At 36.2% G+C, this 26,744-nt stretch overlaps 1 pseudogene; it reads right to left on the reverse strand.

Annotated features, from left to right (window-relative positions):
- On the reverse strand, positions 7,446–8,646 carry Gm12671 (predicted gene 12671; annotated as a pseudogene).

A 26,744-nucleotide genomic window follows, 5' to 3' on the forward strand; every position in this document is an offset into this window, starting at 1 on the left:
TATCATCTTTCCATATATATACAAATATATGGAATATATTTGGAATAAATGTGAAATAGACATGGAATGTATTCATGGAATATGTATATGAATATATATGCAATATTTATGGAATGTTTGGAGCATGTATATGAAATATGTATAGAAGATATATTTATATGTATATATAGATATATATATTCCATTTTAGTTCATTCACACATATATTGTACTCTTACATAATAAGTTTCCCCCAGAATTTTGTATCAGCCACACATACAAACATGTAATCCACTGTATTTCATTCACACATATATTGTATGCTTACATAATAAGTTCCCTGTAGGCTTATACCATTTTATTTCCATTTTTAAGCTTACAGAACTTAAGCAAATCTATAAAAGATATTCAAATTTGATGGTATGAGAGTATAGAGGTGTCTTTATAAGTTTAAGCATATTTTGCTTCTATTATTAGAGTTAGACATTAGTTAAGATCCATTTTCTATATCTCCTGTGTTTTTTGAATTTTCATTAAAATAAAGAATATTTCATTTGTTAAGAAAAGGATTTTTTTCTGTCCAAGTCTTTTTCAGTGTCTAATGAGATGATCATGTGATTTTTCTCTTTGAGTTTGTTTATATAGTGTATTACATTGATTGATTTGTGATTATTGAACTATCACTTCATCCCTGTGATGAAGCCTGCTAGTTCAGGTTGAAGGATCATTTTGATGCGTTCTTGGATCCTTTTTGGTATAATTTTTTGAGTATTTTTGCATTGATATTAATAAGCAAAATTTGGCGGTAGTTCTCTTTCTTTATTGGATCTTTGTGTGCTTTAGATGTCTGGGTAACTGTGGCTTCATAGAGTGAATTGGGTATTGTTCTTTCTGTTTCTATTTTGTGCAATAGTTTGAGAAGTATTGGTATTCAGTCTTCTTTGAAGGTGTGATAAAATTATGCACTAAAACTACCTGGCACTGGGATTTTTTTTTGGTTGGGAGACTTTTAATGAGTTCTTCTATTTCTTTAGAGTTATGGGACTGTATAGAAATTTTATCTGCTCTTGATTTAACTTTGGTACATGTTATCTGTCTAGAAACTCATACATTTCATCTAGATTTTCCAGTTTTGTTGAGTATAGCCTTTTGTAGCAGGATCTGATATTATTTTTAATTTCCTTAGTTTCTGTCCTCACGTTTTGGTTTTCATCACAGATTTTGTTAATTTGGATAATATCTATGTGCCCTTTAGTTAGTTTAAGGGTTTACATATTTTGTTGATTTTCTCAAAGAACCAGATCCTAGTTTTCTTGATTCTAAATATACTCTTTCTTTCTAATTTATTGATTGCAGCCCTGAATTTGATTATTTTCTGCCCTCTACTCCTCTTGGGTGTGTTTTCTTCTTTTTGTTCTAGAGCTTTCACATGTGTAATTTGCTAGTGTAGGATCTCTCAAATTTCTTTATGAAGACACTTAGTGCTATGAATTTTCCTCTTAGCACTACCATAAGGTAGTATGCTGTGCCTACATTTTTTGTTAAATTCTAGAAAGACTTTAATTTATTCCCTGACCAAACATTGAGTAGAAAGTTGTTCAGTTTACATGAGTATGTGAGCTTTCTGTTGTTTTTTCTTGTTACTGAAGACCAGCCTTAATCCATGGTGATCTGATAGAATGCATGGGATTATTTCAATTTTTTTTTTATCTGTTGAGGCTTCTTTTGTGTCCTATCATATGGCCAGTTTTGGAGAAGATACCATGAGGTGCTGAGAAGAAGGTACATTATTTTGTTTTAGGGTGAAATGTTCTTTAGATGTCTGTTAAATCCATTTGGTTCATTACTTCTGTTACTTTCACTGTGTCTCTGTTTAGTTTCTGTTTCTATGATCTGTCCATTGTTGAGAGTGGTGTGTTAAAGTCTCCCATTGTTATTGTGTGAGGTTAAATGTGTGCTTTGACCTTTAGTCATGTTCCTTTACAAATGTGGGAGCCCTTGCATTTGGGGCATAGATGTTCAGGACTAAGAGTTCATCTTGGTGGATTTTTCCTTTGATGAATATGAAATGTACTGGGTTCTGTTTATGAATCCATTCTGTTAGTTTCTGTCTTTTTTTTCTTAGGGAATTGAGTTGATTAAAGCTGAGAGATATTAAGATCAATGATTGTTGGTTCCTGTTAATTTTGTTGTTAGAGGTGGTATTATGTATGTGCGGTCCTTTTCTTTTGAGTTTGTTGTGAGATTTTTTGTTTGTTTGTTTGTTTTTCTTGGATTTCGGTTTCCTCCTTGAGTTGGAGCTTTTCTTCTAGTATCCTCTATAGGGCTGGATTAGTGTAGAGGTATTGTTTAAATTTGGTTTGGTCATGGAATATCTTGTTTTCTCCATCTATAGTGATTGAGAGTTTTGCTGGGTATAGTATCCTGAGCTGGCATTTGTCTTCTTTTAGGGTCTGCATGACATCTTTCCATTATTTTCTGAATTTTAGAGTTTCTGTTGAGAAGTCAGGTGTGATTTTGTTAGGTCTGCCTTTTTATGTTATTTGCCCTAATCCCCTTACTGCTTTAATATTCTTTCTTTGTCCTGTGTATTTAGTCTTTTGATTATTATGGGACATGAGGATCTTCTTTTCTGGTCCAATCTGTTTAGTGTTCTATAGGCTTCTTGTACATCTATAGCATTCAATATGCCAAAGTGGATGCTAGAAATTTAACATTACTGGACTCCTAAATGAGGAACTTCAACTAATCAGTGGCTGCTGTGTGTGAGAGAATCAGTTTTCTACAGAGACAACACTTTTCATAGGTTCTCCAATCCCAAGGCCCTAAACAAATGCACATTTATACAAGAAACACTAATTGGACTGAATAAGTTGTGTGTGCATGTGAAACAATAATAATTAAAGATGAGATGATAAATTTTGGGAAGTAAGAGTCATGGGAGATGTTTTAGAACTGAAAGAGGGAAGGGGATATAAACACAGTACTCATCTATGAAATTCTCAAAAATAAAAAGAGAAACAATGTTTTTCTATATCCTAGAATTTTCTTTTAGCAAAAATAAAGCAGAAGAGACCCATCATATAATCATATATGTGAAAGATATATAGCATTAGAGTTATAAAATGTATTTTATAAAAACTGGAGAAAGACAAAACCAATTATTTTAGTGAGAATTTTTATGCATTAAAATAAAATTTTGTATGAAAGGGAATTCTTGCTAAAAATGTAAATAAGCATCAACCTTGAAGGTTATACTTAGTATTAAGTTTCATGAAAGATAACGGTTAAACATCACATGTGTTTAATGAAATATGCAAATTGGAGGTTATTTTAAATTCATTAGGCCAAAATTAAATGCACTGTGTAAATCTAAAACAATTTTCTTTCTTTTCATTTTATTTGTTCACTTTACATGCTGATAGCAGCTTCCCCTCCTCCCAGTCCTCACCTCACAGAGCCCCTGTCGCCCTTCCCATTCCCCTTCTCTGAGGAGGTGGGGAGTTCCCCATGTGTACCAACCTGTCCTGGCACCTCAGCCTCAAGTCACTGCAGGACTAAGCACAGCCTCTCCCACTGATGGAGACTCTCACAAGTCAGAGTGAGTGGAAATTAGCAGGAGTTAGGGGTTAGCATTGGTTGAGGGATGGGGCTGTTGGGAGATAAGGAATAGAAGTATCTCTAGGACATGCTAGACAGTTGGAATCGGGGAGGCTTCAGGCTGTTAATGAGGCTGACTCTAGTGGAGCTTCCTAGCAGTGGGGTATATGGAATCTGAAGTGGCCACCTCCAGTAGCCAGGCAGGACTCCGGTGGAAGAATAAAGACACAAGCCCATACCCAAGTGTTCCATCCAAAATGTGTCCTGACTAATAGAGACTGAGGGAATGACCCAGCAATGCCTGGCCCAAATTGAGACTCATCTCATGTGCAAAAACCAGTCCCCTACACTGTTAATAGTACTCTTTTATGCTTTTAGACAAAAGCCTAGCAAAACTGTCCCCTGAGAGTCACCAGTTGCTGACTAAAACAGATGCAGAGATCACAGCCAAACATTAGCTGGAGCTCAGTGAGTCTTGGGGAAGAACTAGGGAAAGGATTGAGGAACCCCAAGGGGATAGGAACTCCACAACAATTTTATGCTGACAATAAGGTTTTAACATGTGCAAAATCTGGTTTTGAGAACAGGGATTATATGTCTTATACTTTCTGTTTATGGGTCACTTGAATTATGGCAATTAGAATTTATCCAAATGCCTCACAGAAAAATGTAAATGTCATACTACTCTTCGTATGGATTCCCATTGACACTGGGTAGGTTAGAAGTTAGATATGAACTAACTGAGGGACATTGCAGCTCCTTTTAAGACACCTGCTGTTGTCAGAAAGGCTCCTTGTGGTTAAGAATTCTTGAAGCCTCAGTTGACTCATTTCCCCTATAGTAGAAACAAAGGCACTAGGGGACTTCTCCATCCCTTGTGTCCTTATTAAGACTCTGCATCCTCACATGTCTTGATGCCTGTACAGTATCCCCTGAACTATTTTGGTTACCTATCCTTTTAAGGGATTTTATTTAACAGCATAGAAAGAAATGTCCTAAAAGAGACACCAATTCTCCATGATCTGGAGAAGAGAGTTCACCTGACTGTATGACTATGCCACTTACCTTATAAATGTTCATAAAACCTTTAGAATTCACAACACAGACCCCTGTCAGCTGCTTTCTGTCTTTGATGGCCTATTCCAATGTCTTTATTTAACCTGCTTTGTTTAACTTTGCTAAATAAACTTATGTTTAAGCCATCTATGTCCCTTGAATAAATCATTTTATGAAAATAAGAACTTAACAGAACCCAGTAGTGGGGCGGAGAATTTCTCTGTGTGCAATCTGCTATCCAAAGCAATGGAAAATTCTATTTAAAATAATTATTCCTACTTGGAGAATTCCTGCAGAGTTGTATAGTGATTTTGGAATTCATTTTTATGTACAAATATTTATATGTATTTGTAAAATTTAACCTATTGTAGAGATTTCATTATGCCTATGATCTAAAACTGACTTACGATTTTGGCTGCCTTAGTCAAAGACACTCTCTTTAGTTCTAAATTGATAATCTCCTCATTTTGAAAAACATCAATTGTCTTCTCATAAAACTAGTTTCTGTTCTACAAAATTCTCCAAGAATTGTGTAAGCCATTTCTTCCAAATGGTGATATTATACATTGTATAAATGAATTTAACAATAAACTAAAGCTTAGACTTTACTTCCTTTTCTTTAGTTAGTTCGTGAGAGATAAAGAACTAAATGAGTAAAAACTAAAACCAGGTGATTTTGTCAGTTGAAAACATCACCACAAATACTTCCATAAGCCCAGGTGGAATGAATACGGTTAGAGACTTCCAACGACTGTCTTTGATGTAAAGCCTGAGAGGATAAACTCTTATTTTCCTATTTTTTTTTTAGAACCTGAATCCTGTACCAATTTCCTCTGAAGACATTCACATGGAATACACAGAGTGGATGATGCTCATTTCATCTTCTACTGCATTATCTGAGAGAACCAGAAAGACAAAACTCCAAACACCACTGACAGCATTTCCAGTAACACTTTATATAACATATATCTTACATCTTTCCATAGGATATCTTTATAAAATGATCTAACTCTCCTGGAAAGATGGATAGGCAGTTAACACCACTTGCTGCTTTTGCAGAGGACTTGGGTTCAATTCTCAGAATCAATACTTCAGCTCACAACTGTCTGTAACTCCATTTCCAAAGGATATGATGGTGTCTGCCCCCTTCAGGCACTATGGGCAGAGGTACATACACATAAACAAGCAAAACAGTCATATATGTAAAATAAAAAACATACAAATATTTAAAAAATAAAAGTTAAGGTTATTTGTATTTGTATATTTGCCAAAGTGATAGCAATAGTGCTGGTTTTAGTGCAACTACCAATAAAATTATGGCATTAGATCCTTTTAATCAGCAGGGAACTGGTGGTGCAGGTCTTTAGTCCCATCACGCAGGAAGCAGAGACAGACATCTCTCTGTGAGTTCAAGGCTGCTCTGGTCTACAAATTGAGTAACAGGACAATAAGAGCAGTTACAAACAGAAGACTTGTCTTGAAAAAAATCATAAAAAAATCTTGATCATGGTTTTGTTATGACTTTTGGCCAACCTAGGCATCCTAGGTCAACTATATTAGATCTTATTATTTAAAATATTAAAAATTTTAGTATCTTAAAATAATTTTATGTTTATTCAGTATGAGTTGACTAAAATATTCGGTGTTTAGATAGTTAAAGATCTGTTTTAAATTGTCTAAAACCAACTTCCTTTTTTGGTATTTCAATTCTTTTTGCTTTTTTTCTTTCAGTTTTTGTTTGTTTGTTTGTTTGTTTTTAAACAAGGATTAAAGATGTATCTCCAGCAGGCCTACAATTCTCTATGTAGACCAGAGAGGCCTTAAACTCACAGAGATCTGATTTTACCTACATGCTGGAATTAATGGCATGTTCCACCATGCCTGACTGGCTGCCTCTCTTTTGGATGAGAAATTGAATCTCTGAATTAAATAATTAGATTATTTTTTCTATTGACATTAAAAATGTTAAGACATAAAAATTCTTGTTATTACAGTCAGTCTTTTGCCTGTTGGTACATAATCTGTTATGATAATGATATGCCTTGGGCATATGGCTGCATATCCTACAGTATTGGAGCTAACTATACCTAGTGCTAACACACATTCAGTATATAGGAACAATATGATGGGCTCAAATTCCAGATGCCACTTGTACTATGGTGAGGCCTAGGTTCTGGGGACCAATATAGCACACTCAGGCAATGATCAGTCAGAGTGTCGTCTACTGTTTTTATTTGAGAATATTCAAAGTATTTGGACTGATTCTTTAGAGCTCAGTTGTACCAATCTAACCAGTCTTCAGTGGCAACCACATTCACGTTTCCTGAAAATCAAAACTATTCAAGTGATGGGACTAAAAGGACATTACTGAGGTTTAGGTATCAGACCAGGGTCATTAAGAAAAACTGCATTTGCTAAAGATAATAAAGAAAATCATATATTAACAGAGGGTTAATATTTAAAGACAGACATATAGATTCATAGACACAAAATTCCCAAACTGGATTCCGTAATAGAACAAATGAAAATTATTAGTCACAAATAAGACTTTCAGCAATTTATACAATAAATACTAATATTTTTTAAAGTTAAAATAGACTTTCTATATGGGGCTATATCTGTAGAATCAGACTGCAAGAAGGAAATAAAACAAAACTTAAGGACAAAAAATTATTTAAAACACATCAAATAAAATATTTTGTGATGTGTAACTGGCTGTAAACATAATAGGGAAATAGAGATTCAGCCTGCTTAAAGAATATTATGATATATTAGATTATTCTGTCTTCTTTTTTTTTTTTTTTTTTTTTTGGGTGCAGCGAACTTTATTGATGGTATTCAAGAGAGTAGGGAGGGCTCCCTAGGCCCCTCCTGTTATTATGGGGGTCTGGGATGGAAATTGTGAGGGAGATGCTCAGTGTTGGGGGCCGAGTTGGGATAGGGCCTCTCTCTTGCTCAGTGTCCTTGCTGGGGTGGGTGGTCCAGGGTTTCTTACTCCTTGGAGGCCATGTAGGCCATGAGGTCCACCACCCTGTTGCTGTAGCCGTATTCATTGTCATACCAGGAAATGAGCTTGACAAAGTTGTCATTGAGAGCAATGCCAGCCCCGGCATCGAAGGTGGAAGAGTGGGAGTTGCTGTTGAAGTCGCAGGAGACAACCTGGTCCTCAGTGTAGCCCAAGATGCCCTTCAGTGGGCCCTCAGATGCCTGCTTCACCACCTTCTTGATGTCATCATACTTGGCAGGTTTCTCCAGGCGGCACGTCAGATCCACGACGGACACATTGGGGGTAGGAACACGGAAGGCCATGCCAGTGAGCTTCCCGTTCAGCTCTGGGATGACCTTGCCCACAGCCTTGGCAGCACCAGTGGATGCAGGGATGATGTTCTGGGCAGCCCCACGGCCATCACGCCACAGCTTTCCAGAGGGGCCATCCACAGTCTTCTGGGTGGCAGTGATGGCATGGACTGTGGTCATGAGCCCTTCCACAATGCCAAAGTTGTCATGGATGACCTTGGCCAGGGGGGCTAAGCAGTTGGTGGTGCAGGATGCATTGCTGACAATCTTGAGTGAGTTGTCATATTTCTCGTGGTTCACACCCATCACAAACATGGGGGCATCGGCAGAAGGGGCGGAGATGATGACCCTTTTGGCTCCACCCTTCAAGTGGGCCCCGGCCTTCTCCATGGTGGTGAAGACACCAGTAGACTCCACGACATACTCAGCACCGGCCTCACCCCATTTGATGTTAGTGGGGTCTCGCTCCTGGAAGATGGTGATGGGCTTCCCGTTGATGACAAGCTTCCCATTCTCGGCCTTGACTGTGCCGTTGAATTTGCCGTGAGTGGAGTCATACTGGAACATGTAGACCATGTAGTTGAGGTCAATGAAGGGGTCGTTGATGGCAACAATCTCCACTTTGCCACTGCAAATGGCAGCCCTGGTGACCAGGCGCCCAATACGGCCAAATCCGTTCACACCGACCTTCACCATTTTGTCTACGGGACGAGGCTGGCACTGCACAAGAAGATGCGGCTGTCTCTGGAACAGGGAGGAGCAGAGAGCTATTCTGTCTTCTTAAAATGCTGTTTTACTTACCAGCTTAATATGTGTATGAAACACAAAATGCACAAAGAGAAAGCATGCAGAACTAGATAATGATTGATAGATAGGTAGATAGATAGATAAATAGTTCAAATAGATGGATAGATAACATTGACAGGAGTCAGAGTCTTTGCTATATACTTAGCCTTAGTTTTCAGGTCTCGTGAATGAGTCTTCTTAGGGATGTGGGCCATAAATGAGCACCTGGTCTTTATATACATGAAATGCACTGCTTTTTTGGCTAGAAGTGTAACCTATGCACATACTATCCTTAAGAGAATAGCCACACCTATTTACCTAATTCTGCAGACTGATTGGGACTTGCGTGATGGTGGAGAGTCAGAATACTGCAAACTGAGAAGCAAAATTATTTGAGACTCCTGATAGCTACTCATCATCCGGTTTTATATCTGACACAGTATGCATTTGACTACCTAAGAACACTTTTGGAACTTATTTATTTAATACTCTATTAGCTACTGCCCAACTTAAAGCTAAGAATGTCACCAATAAACACTAGAGGACTAAAGAAAAGATTCCCCCTCTTTAATGTTACCTGCCTACCTATTATCCTTCACAATGTGTAAGGTCAATCTGTTGATTTACAACTGCTGTTTTCTTTATGAGTATAAAAGCTCATGTAAACACTTCCAAACTGAGACCTGTCATCCAGAGCAACCTGTGTCTGTGTTCTAGGCGATAGTCACACACATTTGCTTCACCATAGAATTTCCCTGTTTCCTTGGCAGTGGGAGTTATGTTTTGTTATCTATTTCCAATCATCTGAGTGCTTAATCATGCAAGGCTATTTGATTTTGTCAAATACTTTTCTGGTGCTAATTGATATATGATCATATGTTTTCTCTTCTGTTCATGCAGTGGGCTGTATTGATTCATTTTCAAATCTTGGAATGACATTCCACATTTGGAATCATTCTCACACAGTTGTGTTTCGTAATCATTTCATGAATTTTTGGATTCAGTTTGCTAATATTTTGGTGAGAATTTTGTTGTGTTTGTTTGAGTTATACTTGTCTCAAACATTTCTGTCTTACGATGTCTTTGTCTTGTTTAAATATTAGGATGATTCTGGTCTTACAGAGTTGACTAGAAATATTTCCTCTTTTGATACACTTCATAAGAGATGTAAGAGAACTGACATCATTTTTTTCCCTTTAAATGACTGGTAAGGTTCAAAAGAAATCCATCTAGGCCTGTTGTTATTTTTTAGTTTTTTATAAAAATGTTATTTATAACTAGTTCATTGTTTACTTGCCAGTTTCCTCCACAATTTTTTTTGAACCATGTCATTTTATGTTTTGAGAATTCCATACAAACACATAGTGAATTTTGGTCATTTTCAATCCCCATTACCCTCCCCCATCTCCCTCTTTTCCTCTTGCTGAAGCCCTTCTTCTATCCCATAAACCCACATCTGTTCTCATGATTGTGCTCTTAACCACTGAATTGAATTATCAATCCTTGCATGAGTTGTGGCTTGACTATCAGAACACAGACAACATAGCAGCAGCTAAAACACAGACAAAATTGGCACTACCTTGTCCAAATACTCATTAACTTCCTAGAGACTATCTAGGGAGGGGTGTGGGTTCATAAACCCCTTCCACATATGTGATGGAATGATGATGGGGCCAATCTTGTACAGGTCCTGTGCAGGCAGCCATAACTAAAGTGCGTTCGTGACTGCAATGGCTCTGTTATGTCCAGGGAATACTGTTTGACAGCACACCTCTCCACACTTTAGCTTTTACATTCTCTCTGGCTATCTTCTAACACGTTCACCAAATAGGCTAATAGTATCCTTAAACACCATGGTCCAATGTTTTAGTTTATCACATTTTTTTTTTGTATGGATGTTGGTAGGTTGTATATTTAATAAAAGTAGCTACATTGTTGTTTATTACATGTTCAGTGTCCAAGTGATTAAGAGTAGATGTCTCCATTTCATTTCTGATGTTGCAGATTTGTGTCTTCTCTCTTTTGTGTCAGGGCTAGCTTTGCCAGAGGTCTATCAATCTTATTGATCTTTACAGATAATAATGTCTGTTTCTGACAAACCTATTGTTTTTCCTCTGTTATAGTTAATTTGTTCTTCAATTTTTATTATTTCTTTTGTTCTAGTTTCAGGCTTGGACTGCTCTTCTATTTTTTTCAGTCTTGAAGATTATATTACTAATTTTAGATCATTCTTTTAAAATATTTGAACTTTTTTGTTAGTGTTTATTAGTTGTCTAAAATTGGACTTCATTTTCACATGTGTATCACATATAATTTTATCATATATACCTTATTTATTCTATGACTAGTCCATTAAACATTGCCTTTATTGCAGTCTAAATTTTAATAAATTAGGCTTTTATTTTTATTAATTCAATGAAAACTTTTCAATTGTTGTTTTTCTTTGGTTCATGTGCTTTTAGAAATATGAGTATTTTTGGATTTTCTAGGCATGCTTTAACTTTTGATGCAATTCAATATTGGCCTCAGTATTATTTCTGTTCTTTTAAGATTGTTAAGGTTTGCTCTATAGCTCCCAAATATAGTCTGTCTTGATAAATATTTCATGAGAGAAGAATGTGTATTCTATTGTGGCTAGACAGATAATTCTATAAATGTAAATTTGGTCAAATTGATTGATAGTACTCCTTAGGCAACCATGCTCTTACTGGTTTCTTCCCACTCTTGCTATACTAACTTCTGAAAATAAAAGAATGTTAAGGTCACCAACTGAGAACAAACTTTATAGAAATTCTACCAGCTTCTGATATGGGCATTGAGAGCTATATTTTTGTGTATAGCTGGCCATTTTATTTTTATTCTCAAGAAGTTTCTTGTTTTGAAGTACCCATTAGCTTTTGCAGCTTCTTTCATTTCATCTTACTATGATTTATATTTCTCTATATAATTGTAAGCAATTCAGTTATGTTAAGATTACTGGTTGGCCTAAGCTTTTACATTTTAATCACGTTAACTTTTCTGGAAAATGCAATCATATGGAATGACTTCTCAACTGCCTGAAATATTGTGACATTAAAACTCACCTCTTTTGAAAATATGAATTTCTATGTATTTAAAAAAGACTTCTTACAGATAACACAGAGATATTAGTAAACAATATCAAAGCACTGACAGTCTGTTTTAATGGGTGAATTTAGACAATCCATATAAAATTAACTGATGATATATTCGGATAATATAATCTACTGGTATGTGTGTATGTGTGTGTGTGTATGTGTATGTATGTGTGTATGTGTATGTGTGTGTATGTATGTGTGTATGTGTCTGTGTGTGAGTGTTTGTACTATGTGGTATGTGTACATGTGTGTGCATTATGTATATATGCATTTATAAGTTAGTTAAAAGAATAGATAGAATTCAAGCTCAAATTGATATAAATAATTCAGAAGTTATTTATAAAAATAAAACAAACTTGTTCTTAGAGCTATCTTTTTTATATAACTACTCACATTATTGATTTTGAAAATGAATCCAACTCCCTATTTGGGTTAATATTCAAAAATATCTTGTTAACCTTTATTATTATTCATGAATAGTAGTTATTGCATGAAAATTTCATGTTTTCTTATTTCTTAAAATCAAATATATTAATACAACTATTAATATCACAAAAAATTCTTTACCTGAATAGTGTAGAATAGTGTAGAAGAACAGTTGATAGAAACTTAGAGTAGATCCCAGCTGATGGCTATGACATACTAACAGAACATGCCACCTGGCTGAAAATGGCTTCTATGATTTTGAAATTTAAGGAGTTAGAGACTGTAAACGATGCCTTTACAAAGCTTCAACCAAATTTAATCTTTTGGAGCTAAGATTTTTATGCTTTTCTTATTATTTTATGTGTTTGGCTGTTTTGCCTGCTTTTATGTCTGTGTATTCTGCGCATTCCTAGTAATTGTGGAGCCAAAGCTGGGCAGGGGATCAGTGGAATTACAGATAATTGTGAGCTCAAGTGTGGGTGCTGAGAACTTGGGTTTGTGTCCTCTGGTAGAGTTGCCAGTGCTCCAAACTTCTGAGCTTCTAGCCACCTCTTAGAAGTAAAGTCTTTAAATAGCTTCTGAGTGGAAATGGTCATTTCAGACTCAGTTTACATGGCAAAACAGTATTTGCCAGTCTGTTATTTAGGATCCCTTCAGAATATACCCATATAACAAACAGACAGACAGACAGACACACACACACACACATCTCTCTCTCTCTCTCTCTCTCTCTCTCTCTCTCTCTCTCTCTCTCTCTAAGGAGCCTAATATATCTTTTGTTTTTTGGTCTCAATTTCTGCCTCCCTCATTCTTCTTCATTCATTGATGAGGTGAAAAGGTTTAGGTGTTTTGTTTGTGTTTAGAATGTCCTATTCCACAGACACAAACCTTGACTTCTCCAAATGTTTCTGGCTGTTTTGCATTTGTCTAGATTGGTAGAAGATAATGTGTTCAGATGATGGGTGCTTCCCATTTAGAGGAAGTATCCAATCATTGCAGGCACAACTCTTTAATTCTGGAGAAAAACCCTATAAAGAGAGGACAGATTATAAATGGTGTGTACATGGTATTAGCAAACCATGGGTAAGCTACAAAAGAATGGTGATGAGATGATTATTGTTTGGCTATTATTGTTTCTTTAAGTCATACTTAGGACTATAGCTATACAGTCAGGTAGAAGTTAAAACATGCCTAATAGTGGTTTGCTTTTTAATCCTGAACCTTTAAGAGGTCAGGTTTTTATTGGTATAGCCTGCAAATTCAAGACTCAATTCACAGCTAATGGTAGTGTGCAAATGCTGCCCAACCTGAATTCCTGGCATCAACATCCTTTTGTGATAGTCACTTTTGCTGTTGCTTGCCTTGAAAAGAAATGGCATATCTAATAATGACACAGGGTAGATGGGGAGTTATTTTTTTTTTTAAATTCACGTCAAAGCTCCAATTTTAGAAGAAAAATATGTTCAGACTGTCAACAAGGGTAGGGAATTTGATCTTATATGAGAAATGTGTGGGGACCTGGCATAAAAGCAAAGCAAAGCAAAGCAGAGCAAAACAAAACAAAACAAAGCTCCCCTCAAACAACAAATGCCTCCAAAAACCCTGGCAATGGATAATCAGATGGTGAAGGCAACATATAAATCTCTAAGTTGATCATGACCCACACTCTTCAAAGCATTCAATAATATAACAATGAAGTTTTAACTTTGGTTGTTATGCTATGGAAAATTTAGGAAAGGCTTTATTCTGTACCTTCTAAAAGAATTGAAGGATCCTTACTCTAATTAGTTAGACTAATGATTATCTAATGAGAATGTTTTTTTGTTTTGTTTCGTTTTTTTTTTTGTTTTGTTTTTGTTTTTTGTTTTTTTGTTTTTTTGTTTTTTTTTGAGACAGGGTTTCTCTTTGTAGCCCTGGCTGTCCTGGAACTCACTCTGTAGACCAGGTTGGCCTCGAACTCAGAAATCCACCTGCCTCTGCCTCCCAAGTGCTGGGATTAAAGGCGTGTGCCACCACGCTCGGCCCGTGGTTTTATTTCCTAAGCAACATTTGGTAGTCTCTGAAGACTTCCCCTACCCTAATAGTCACAGCCTGGAGTCAGTGTGTAGGAGGCTCCTGATATCTAGAGAACTGAGGCAGAGATGCTTATTCATAGGAATTATCAACCCAATGTGTAAACGTGCTGAGGTTGGAGATCAGTGGGATTTGGAGGTTTTTGTGGGAGATCCTATGTGGATCTGGAGAAGCTTAAAGTTGACTTTTGTTCATCTTTATTATTATTTATTAACCTTCTAAATATCGGTTTTTACTATGACATTTTCATGCATTCAACCAAGATATTCTTATTGTATTTACCTGCCACCCCCCATATTTCTCACGCTTTCCCTTCTTCTGGGTCTCTTACTATTCCTGAATAATTTATCTTCTATTTTCATGCTTTAAAAAATTTTGCACATGAGAGAATGCACCCAATATTGGTCTTCTTAAAGTTCATTCATTATGTGGTGACTTCCAAGTAACAGGAGTGTGGGAGAAATACTTGTCTTCTCATCTGATAGCTAACATCCAGAAAAGAAAAAAAAAGCAACAACAAGTGAACAGATACTTCAGTTGATAAGTGGCAAATGATCTGATTCATATGTTTCAACAAATATATTTACCATTATGATCCAAATTATAATTACATCTATAAAATAATTTCTCTCACATTTATCTTCTTGATCATCAGTAGAAATTGACCTTTAGAAATTAAGTCACATTTTGTAGTCTTTCATCATCACATGAAAAGAAACTATCAAACTTCAATTAATGCTGTAGTTACCAAAGGAGAAGCTATTTATCTTTTTTTTCTAAAAAAAAAAAAAGGTATTTGACCTATGTAAAATGGAATAATATTCATCTCTAGAGAAAAATGTAACCCCAATAACTTCACAAAGACGTTGCTTATAAAGTATTTATTAAGTTGTCGCATATAATCTCAGAAAGAAAAACAATGCATTGTCCCCCATATGCTGATTTTATGCAGTGATGTATCTGTATATGTAAATAAATGACATGTGAGTATAGTGTAACATGTTGAAAAGAAAACAAGACTAAATGTTAGGAAATAAGGAAGAAGTAAATGCAGGGAACAAGAATGAGTTTTTAGAACTAACCAGTACCCCGGAGCTCTTGACTCTAGCTGCATATATATCAAAAGATGGCCTAGTCGGCCATCACTGGAAAGAGAGGCCCATTGGACTTGCAAACTTTGTATGCCCCAGTACAGGGGAACACCAGGGCCAAAAGGGGGGAGTGGGTGGGCAGGGGAGTGGGGGTGGGTGGATATGGGGGACTTTTGGTATAGCATTGGAAATGTAAATGAGTTAAATACCTAATAAAAAATGGAAAAAAAAAAGAAAAAAAAAGATAAAAAAAAAGAATGAGTTTTTATAAAGACCTACTGACAAATCTCTTCACTCATATTCTGTATAACTTTAATGACAGAAAGACATTACACTCTCCTTTAATTTCTGTGATTATCATGGCAGTAATATCAGGGACTGGCTTTCATAGTTATTTAGAATTCGAATAAAAATGCTAGAAATAATAAAAATCTCTCTGTATCTCTTTGTGCTTCTTTGGCCTGAGACGGTCTTTAGAAATAAATATCCCTCAAATGCTATGGATATTAAAGGAGTTTGGAAGACCATATTGTGACTCCCTTGGTGGCTGAAGAGCTGTTGTCATGTGACAGGCCTCCCATGGATGGCTATTACCTCCTGTCAGTGAGAAATGTGAAGATGAAAAACAGTGTCACCAAACACCAGTATCATCCTGTATTTTTTAAGAGCGCCGAAAGATTTCCTGGTGGCTGATCAAATATGTGAACAGCTGGCTCTTGACCATAATCTGTCACTAGCAGATCACTGAGGACTGCCTATTTGAGATCACCTTGAGTGTACCTGGGGCTGAACTTACAAGGCAACACAAGCTAGCCCAAGCCATAGGTAATATGATCCCTATTAGTTTGTCTACATCAAAAAGAAAGACAGATACAGGGAGGCCTAGATTGGTTTAGTCATGAGTCCTAATTCCTGGAGTCAAGAAATTGGCCATGTAAATTCTTATAAATAATTAGATAAATGTCTGTGATACTGGTAGATCACCTGATTACCAGAAAGAATTGCTTGGATTTTCAGACAACAATATTCTATATATGCTTCAGGGTCTCACCAAGAACTTACCTCTTTAAGAGATTTCTAAGTTTTTAAAAAGTGAGTGTTTGTTGTAGTTTTTTCTTGTGACCCAAAATTAATCATACTTTCTTCTATCCATCAGCAATTGAAGTGCCAGTTTGGCTGATATCCCTATAATAGAAAGTCTCGTTTGAATTGATTGATCAGCAGAGTAACCTAGATAAAATGCAGTCTGCTTTTATTCATCTTCTGTTTAATAATGAGCTGTCTGGAATTTCTACTCCTATGATAGATGCTGTATTCGAATAAAAAGCAATCAGCTGCAGGATATTCTCAGTTCTGTGCTCTTGATTCTTTGATAACATTGAAGCTCTCTTGTTTATTGTAATATTAAGATGCTGTATTTTAAACCACATGTGGGGCTTTTTAAATGTGAAAATTTCCAAATATTAATTCTCTGCCTAAGTATAGGTGTCTGTTTTTTAATTAGCTCCAAAAGTCAACCTAGAATATTTACATTTACCTCTGCCAAAAATGGAAATGAAAAAATATGTAAGAGATAATATGTGAAAGGCATTATTTTTCCAAGTTACATTACTTGGCCTTGTCCTGTGTTACAGTGAACCACTGAGTTTTTTTTTTTTTTTTTGTTTTTTTTCTGAGTTTTTTTTTCCAGGAGGCAGTGAGATAATACAGTCCCTGGCAAAGCAAAAAGTATAATCATCAAACCAGAAAGCAACTATTTCAGATGGTTAACTGAGTCTTCTAGGTTAGTTAAGAAAAATGGCCATGTTTGAAATTTCATCCTGAATTTGCCAATAGAATATATTACTATTTTAGACAACATGATACACATTCTTTAATCAATAAATATATTTATACAGAGAAGGCAAAACACTTGGGAACACATATCTTATTCAAGTCCTTTATTTAGCAAACAGTTGGGTTTTTCCTATCTTCTATTATTCTACACTTATGTGTTAATCTCACTGATGGAAAAACATCATTTTAGAGTAACATGAAGTGATAGAGAAAGAATAAATGAACCATAAAATGTTGAATGTGATAACCTCAAAGCAAATGGTAAATAGCCTTAAATACTGAGATTATACAAACAGTTATGGCATTAATTATAAATTCTATGACACTGAATATATCTGAATGTTTGAAAATATTAACATTTTCTGTGTGTATTTTTTTCTCCCCCATAACATTACAGAATTCTTAAGGCATTTTCCTCTGCTGTGCACAGCACACTATACAGAAAATATTTACTAATTTTTGGTGACTGACAAGTTCTTTTCATGCATTTTTTGAAGCATTGTGTTTGAACTGGATGATGTTGAGGAATTAAAGAGGCTTCAGATAGAGATACTGCCTCTTAGGTGTAACATTATCTCAAGAATTGAGAATCAAGAGTGATTTAATGTCCACAGCATTTTTTTTTCTGTAGAAAAGGCACAAAGGATACCCTCTGCACCCAAAATCTTGAGAGACCATCAGAGTTTCAGAAAATTACTTTTGTGTCATACAGAGTGAAATGTAAATTTCATTAAAAAAACCACTGCTGAGTGTGCACATAGTATTTGAGAAAATAATTCAAAATAACATATGCTTCAAACTGCAATCTGGAAAAGTTTGATTTCTTTAAAACACAGGCTCACTATCACTGTGAGACCTTCTTTCTGTACAGTCTCAACACAACTAACTGAAAAATATCATGGATCAACAGAGGAGAATCTTCTTGGGGACTGAGGCCTTCTATCTAAAGCAACTGCTTTCCCATTTTTATAAACTATGGAGCAAAGACAAGACTTCTGGGCAGTAGTCCTCTTTGCTGCTGATGGAGAGCCAGGGCTTGTTCTTGAGTAAATCTGAGAGCATCTCACATCGCTCCTCAAACTTTCCTGGGATTTTTTGCTCCATTTCCTAACCTTATTGGGTTGTATAATGATAACTTTCAAATGATTCTTTATAATATGGGGACATGTCCTACAAATTTAATAATGGACACCACGAACAGCAGTATGCAATAAGGTTTCCTCAGCAGGGACACATTCTTTCTGGAAGGGAAATTTAATTATCCAGCTTGACTACTGTGTAATTCAAGTGCTTTCTAATACAGCTCTTTCATGCTACAAATTGGTGTTAGTTGCACACAGAATGAATGATCGTTTCCACCCATAGGCAAACTCAGAAACTTTAACTACTCAATATTTTGCTAGCACTAAATTTTGGAATTAGTATCTGGCTCCTTCAGCATATTTCCTATATAAAGCACACTTGACACTATAATGTGGTGGAAAATTTCCTTATATGATTAAATGCCATCTTTTTTTTTTCCTTGTGTTGCTTATGCTACCACTTGATCATGCAGACGATCAGAAAGGGGAATTATCACAGAGTCAAGCAGTTTGACAGTGTTCTTCAGTATCTAGGGGGAAAATACTATATGAATAGAAGGTTTCTGTTATGATCCTAGTATTATAACTAGCAGAACTAGACTATTGAAACTATGTAATACCATAGGAGGAGCTGACAGGGTGAAAAAAGATGCCCCTTGAAAGAAGAAAAGATTAGCTAAGGTTGCACTGAGGGTCCAAGTGTCCAGTGGGCTTGTCTTACCTAACCTTCCCAGGGTCTGACACCATGAATTGAGTGGAAACCTTAAGAAAAGCTTGGCCAGTCAATCAAAAAAGAATTAGCTTGCTTCCTAAACTACTTCTTAGTCATTAACAAAGGTTTGCCTGCTTCAGGACTTTCCTACAGATGTGGCATTCAGTGGAAAACTGCAATAAACTCAAATCTGGAAAACAAAGGTTCTAGAAATATGAACATTTTAAAATGACCTTTTTGTGACTTTTAGAAATGCATAGCCCTGGTACTATATTCATAAAAGTGGGTTGGAAAGTGAATTTCTTGCATACCTGTTTGCATCCTGGCCTGGATGCCACATTGATTCTATGAGATGCTGAAATTGAAAGCAATGTAATATTTATAAGGAATCTGAAAATGTGACACTATTTTCATTATTAAGAAGAAAACAGTACCTAGTGTGAAATTAAAAACTCATGACTCCATCAATCTCTAAAGTGCATAAGTGATTATACACAGTTTGGCTAAGGAGGGCGATGCTGATAATTAACTTACCTTATCTTATTCTTTTAAAGAAATGTCACTTTTTACAGCCTCCCAAAAGATGTTTGATGATATTTATTTTATAATGTGTCTTTCTCTAGATGCTCAAGCATGACAAGAAAACAAATATGCTTGTGTGTATGTGTGTGTGTGTGTGTGTGTGTGTGAGTGTGTGTTTGTGTATGTTTGTGAGAATGGACATTTTCCTATATTCAAAGTGTTATATGATCATAGTTCTTTTGTGTAAGTAAATAATAAGGCAAAGAGCAGTTCAAAATACTTGGATTCTGAATATTTTGGTTATGATAATCTTTACTGTATGGGTAGTCTATAATGCTAACCTGGTTAAACTCTTTGCTGCTTAAAACCATTCATTGTAAGACAAAACCCAACACCATTTGTGTGGCACAAAGCTCCCTGGTCACAGCTGGAGTCCTTTCCCACTAGTGTTAACCCTTAGATTTTTATATCATTGTCTTAGAATGTTTTTTTTCCAAGTTTTCTCTCTTCAGTGCCTGTGCACATGCTGTTTCTGTTTTCATTGTTGTTCTTCCTGTTCATCCCCATTAGAAGATGCCCTCTTACACTTCAAGGGCAATGACACAGTTACCAACCATGACATATTTTATATCATGTGTATCTATACTGTTTTTTTTTCCTTCAGGAAAAGTATTTACCTGCTTCTTCTATGCTGTGCTATACATTTTTTCATAAGTTCAAACAATGACAAAGCAGAAGGCAAGCTATTTCCACTTCTTGGCTTTAGATCATGGGGACTGCTAATATCCTAACGTTGGGACGCTGTGATGTTGGACAAGTTTGTCCAAGGAAAACATGAGCACCACTTACAGTATAACATTTCTTTAGGCACAGAAATATTGACAATGACAAAATGTATGCCATCCTTGTTAAGTTGCTGTAGAAGTAGGCCTGGAGGACAGGTGACTCCTTCCTCCTCCAGGGCTGTGTGTAATTTTTGCTCTTATTGCGATCAAGGAAAAATGATAGACCCAGGTCTCATGTATATGCAGATAAGCCAGTGGCCATGTATGTGTGTGTGTTTGTGTGTGTGTGTGTCTGTGTGTTTGTGTGTGTGTGTGTTTGTGTGTGTGTGTTTGTTTGTGTGTGTGTGTGTTTGTGTGTGTGTGTGTGTGTGTGTGTGCGCATGTACCTGAGAGTATCCTTTTCTGCTCAACCTAACACAGAATTTCTACCGCATTTAAAGTTATTTCATTATACTATAATTCAGTAATATTTATTCTGGTAATGTAGAGCCTTTTGATGTAGCATATTTTCCCCCTTGAAGGGGGGAGATTTCCTGGGATCAATGACAATAAAACTGTTTGTCTTTATCTAAAATTAGACCCTAACTTATAATTACATTCTCAAACTGCAGGCATCTATGGCACCTATGCTAATGGTTCTTATATTTTGGCCCAGGATATCGTATTTAATATGATATTGGGGTTCTTTAAATTTTTAAAGGACTAAAGAATGCTTCCTGAAATAATTCCAATACCTGTGAAGCTTTGCATGACACTCTTGTGGAGGAGACTAGACTTGATTGGGGTTAAGTGTTCTGCAATCCAGAGAAGTCACCTCAAAAGCGAAATGGTAAGAGAATATCTGACCTACAAGCTTTTATGCTTCATCTTGGCAACAAAGGCTTTTACACAGAATGAATACATGGTTACATGACTTGAGAATTTCAGTGGTTAAACTGAAGCACTAAGTGTATCCAGTCCATTGTTTAAAATAAAGATGTATTTCTACATTAAGCAATGACAAGCCTGAAATGGTCTTATTTATATATGCATTATTCAGGTTAAGCATTCCAAGTTCACCTTCTTTAAATGCACAGTGGTGATAGCCTTCCTGTAATCTAACCTTGAGAACTGGAGCAATGAAGAGGTCTCCCTTCTGTGGGCACTCACCTCTTTCACTAGAAAAAGTAGAGTTGTACACCACTGTTTCCTAAGGAATCTATTTCAGGAGTGTTTCTTCCTATTAACCTATACCTGCTTTGAATGGCCTTTTATACAGTGTGCTTGTATGACTACCAATGTTGATCAGAGTAAGGTTGCTCTTGAGCCATCTGTATGGAATGTTAGAAAAATTATGCAATTATCTCTACATGTAAATTTACCTAGGTCAATCTTAACTAGTTGATTCTCTGTGGTATGTGGCCACTGTGGTCTCAGATATTTATAACTACCACAGAGTGGCCCTATTTTTCTCGGTAAGCATAATCTCGAAGAACTTTATTAATATTGAAAATTTTAGTTATCAACTATGAAGGTGATTAGCAAATAATATTGGCACCCTGCATGTTCATCTTAAATTTGCTTCTTGATAGTTATTTCTGGACAGATCAACTTGAATATATTTCCATTCTTCATTCTTAATGTGTTCAAAATGTGTTTTCCATGTCACCCTGATTTCCTTCCACTGAACTCTCTCATGAGACTTCTAATGTCAGAAAATGGGACTGGGTCCAGAAGTCAACTTTAAAAGGCAGTCAGAAAGGGAGTCATTTTCTCTCCAAGACTGTGGCATTGTCAACCCAACTAGCCTAGCCTGATTGCCCCTCAGCCAGTCATTAATTTGGGGATTCTTTGTCTGCTATGAGATCTTTACTACACACAAGTTTATGAATGAATAAACATATCCATGGTAATTTTCTTTTCTTTTTTTATTAGATATTTTCTTTTTCTGCTATAATTTTTATTAGATATTTTCTTTATTTAAATTTCAAATGTTATCCCCTTTCCTAGTTTCCACTAGGAAAATCCCCTAGCCCCTCCTCCCTTGCCCCTCCCCCAGCTCACCAACCCACCCACTCCTACTTCCTGGCCCTGGCATTCCCCTACACTGGGACATAGAGCATTCACAGGACCAAGGGCCTATCCTCCCATTGATGACCACCTAGGCTATCCTCTGCTACATACGAAGCTAGAGCTATGAGTCCAATCATGTGTACTCTTTGGTTGGTGGTTTAGTTCCTGGGAGCTCTGGGGGAACTGGCTTGTTCATATTGTTGTTCCTCTTATGAGGCTGCAAACCTCTTCAGCTCTTTGGGTCCTTTCTCTAGCTCCTCTACTGGGGACCTTGTGCTCAGTCCAATGGATGGCTGTGAGCATCTACTTATGTATTTGTCAGGCACTGGGAGAGCCTCACAGGAAACAGCTATATAAGGCTCCTATCAGCCAGCACTTGTTGGCATCCACAATAGTCTCTGGGTTTGGTGATTGTATATGGGATGGATCCCTAGGTGATGCAGTCTCTGGATGGTGATTCCTTCTGTCTCTGCTCCACACTTCGTCACTGTAACTTTCCATTGGTGTTTTGTTGCCCCTTCTAAGAAGGACCGAAGTATCCAGACTCTGGTCTTCCTTCTGTTGAGTTCATGTGGTTGGTGAATTATATTTTGGGTATTCTGATCTTCTGGGCTAATATCTACTTATCAATGAATGTATATAATGTGTGTTCTTTTGTGATTGGGTTTCCTCACTCAGGATGATATACTCCAGATTCATCCATTTGCCAAGAATTTCATAAATTCATTGTTTTTAATAGCTGAGTAGTATTCCAGTGTGCAATTATACCACATTTTCTGTATCCATTCCTCTGTTGAGGGACATCTGGGTTCTTTCCAGCTTCTGGCTGTTATAAACAAGGCTGCTATGAACATAGTGTAGAATGTGTCCTTATTACATGTTGGAGCATCTTCTGGGTATATGTCCAGAAGAGGTATTGCCAGGTCTTCAAGTAGTCCTATGTCCAAATTTCTAAGGAACTGCCAAACTGATTTTCAGAGTGAGTATATTGGTAAAGAGACTTTACAGGAACAGAACTAATAGAGTGAATATGTAGCAAAAGGATCGATTAGATTGGCTTGCCTAATGTGGTCTGAGTAGTTGAACAATGGCTATTTCATTCCCAAGAATTTGAAAACCCAGTAGTTATTCAGTATATAACATTATATCCCACAGTAGTCTTAATCTGGTGTCAGTGGACTAGAGGAATCCTGGAGAACTGCTGTTCTTCACTCCACATTGGAAGCTCAGCGCTGGTGGTTTTAAAATCAGTGATGGAATCAATGGTAACATCAGGGCTGATGAACTTTCCAACAAGATTGAAGGTATCCTTAGCAAAACACTGAAGCTTTTCATCTTCTATATACTTCTTCAGGGCTGATACCAGAAGGTGGTGTCCACATGTAGAACAAGTTTTCTCATAACAGTTAATGTGATCAAGAAAATGCCACACATACAGTCCCACAGAACAACTTGATAGATAGAATCTCTTATTGAGATTCTGTAACCTGATGATTCCCATTTCATCAAGTTGATGTTATTCCTAAACACCACAGTGAGTAGTGGTGAATTAGTTTCTAATCTGTAGCCCACAGTCTTCTTCTTCTTCTTTTTTTTTTTTTTTTTTTTCTGTGCACGGCTGTTGCTCCCAGGACTTAATTCACACACTTACTTAACTGAGCTTTTTACAAAACTTGGATTATTGGTCCTATTTTTCTCTGTAAGTATAATATTTGAAAATTTTATCAATATTTAAAATTTTAATTACAACTATGAAGGTGATTAGCAAATAATATCCATTATTTTATTTATGAAAATAAGATATCCATCTTGAATAATTTTATTTCAAAGCCTTTAAAACTTTATATGTAAAATGCCACCAAAAGATCATGTGCTAAGGGCTTAGTTCCCATAATGATGATATGCAGATGTAATTGGATCATAAGGACTCTTGTCTTAACAAGAGTATCAATATATTCTCTTCATAGATGAACTTAGAAAATAGGACCTTTCAGAACACTGTGTCACTGCTAAGGATGTTTTGTTCTCAATCTCTATTCTTCATATATCATTAGCCAAGGAATATTCCTTCTACCATGCTTTGCTTTGCAATAGGTCCAAGGGCAATGGAACCAACATAAGTCATTTAGGCTGTCTTGTACCATGGTAAAAAAGAAAAAAAAAGTTTCCAGTATAGCCTTTAAAAATCCAGCCCCTAGATGGATTTTTAATAGAAAACTTCATAATAATGATGTTTTGGAGAATATACTTTAAAAAATGTTATTTTTCTAATCTATTACTTGGTGTGAGTGTGCGGTGTATCAGGCACTAGAAATACTCTTAAAATTAAAACAGAACAAAATACTTTTACCCTATGGAATACATTTTTAAAGGAAAACAGACAATAAAGAAAAATCAAAATGAAAAATTTAAAAGGCCAATTAAATGTAAGCAGAGTTATTTTGTGGAATAAAACAGCCAAAGATGCCAACAAATAGGTTGGAAATAAACAAACTTGAAAGTTTGACTTGTAGTGGAATGTACAATTCAACTCAGAACACAAAGTCCTGCCACCCTAAATAGATAGATCAGTGTTTGTATGTGTGTGTGTGTGTGTGTGTCTGTGTGTGTGTGTGTGTATCATCAACAATCAAAGACAGTAATGTAAAACATTTGAGAGGAAGTAGGGGCACATGGAAAGAGTTAGAAAGGAATGGGCAGAAATAATATAGGTACAGGGCTCATGTATGAGATCCTCAAAAATAAATAAATGAAAATTTTGGATTCTGCCTCCCCCACCTCCATACACATACACATACACATACACATACACATACACATACACATACACATACACATATACATCATCTACATCTACATATACATCATCTACATCTACATCTACATCTACATCTACATCTACATCTACATCTACATCTACATCTACATCTACATCTTTCCATCTATCTTCAGCAGACCTGTGGATCCTGAACCAAAGAGTTAAGCACCCCTTTCTCACCTATCTTCCCTCCTGTATGAGTCCATGCTGCCCTGAGGATCTTGATAGCCCTGAAAGCTCTAGGGAAAAATAAATAAAAAAGGCAAACACACCAAAGAGGAGTAGAAATAATCCAAATCAGGACTGAAATCAATCAGTAAGAAACAAAGAAAATAATACAAAGAATCAAGGAAACCAAGATCTGGTTCTTTGAGGAAATAAGCAAGATGTACAAACTCTTAGTCAAACTAATCAAAACAGAGAGGCACGGTATTCAAATAAACAAAAGCAGAAATGAAAAAGGAGACATACAACAGACATTGAGGAAATTTGAAGAATCATAAGGTCTTACTTCAAAAGCTTATACACCACAAAATCAGAAACTCTTAAAAAATGGATGATTTTCTAGACATATACCACATACCAAAGTTATATCAACATCAGGTAAACTATTTAAGCAGCCCTATAATGCCTAAAGAAATAGAAGCATTGATTAAAAGCCCCTCCAACCAATTAAAGCTCAGGGCCAGATGGTTTTAGTGCAGAATTCTACCAGATTTTCAGAATATCAGAGAAGAGGTAATACCAACAATCCTCAAATTTTCCTACAAAATGTAAACTGATAGAACATAGGGAAAATTTTCTATGAGGCCACAGTCACCCTGATACATAAACCACACAGACACCCAGTAGAGAAAGAGAATATCAGACCAATTTCTTTTATGAACATTGATGCAAAAATAGTCAAATACCCACAAACCAAATCCAGAAACACATCAAAACCATTGTCTGTCATGATCAAGTAGGCTTCATCCCAAGGATGTAAGGATGGTTCAATATACAAAAATCCATCAATGTAATCTACCAAATAAACAAACTGAAAGAAAAAATCATATTGTCATGTCATTAGATACTGAAAAAAACCTTTGACAAAATCCAATACCCCTTCATGTTAAAAGTCTTAGAGATATCAGGGATACAAGGCACATACCTAAACATAATCAAAGCAATACACTTGATAGCCAGCATCAAGCTAAATAAAGCATTCCACTAAAGTCAGGGACAAGACAAGGCTGTCCACTATCTCCCTGTGTATTCAGTATAATACTTGAGGTTCTAACCAGAGTAATAAGACAAATGATGGAGATCAAGTGAATACAAATCAGAAAAGAAGTAAAATTACTACTCTTTGTGGATTATATGATAGTAAACCTAAGCATTCCCCAAAGGAATCCCAATGGAGCAATAGGGGCACCAACCCACCCACAAAACTTTCTACCTCAAGTTTATGCTGTCTACAAGTAATGCAGGCGTCAAGGATAGAGCAGAGACTGAGAGAATGGCCAACCAATAA

The sequence above is a fragment of the Mus musculus genome, chromosome 4 (genome assembly GCF_000001635.26).
Source record: "Mus musculus strain C57BL/6J chromosome 4, GRCm38.p6 C57BL/6J".
Taxonomy (NCBI): Eukaryota; Metazoa; Chordata; class Mammalia; order Rodentia; family Muridae; genus Mus; species Mus musculus.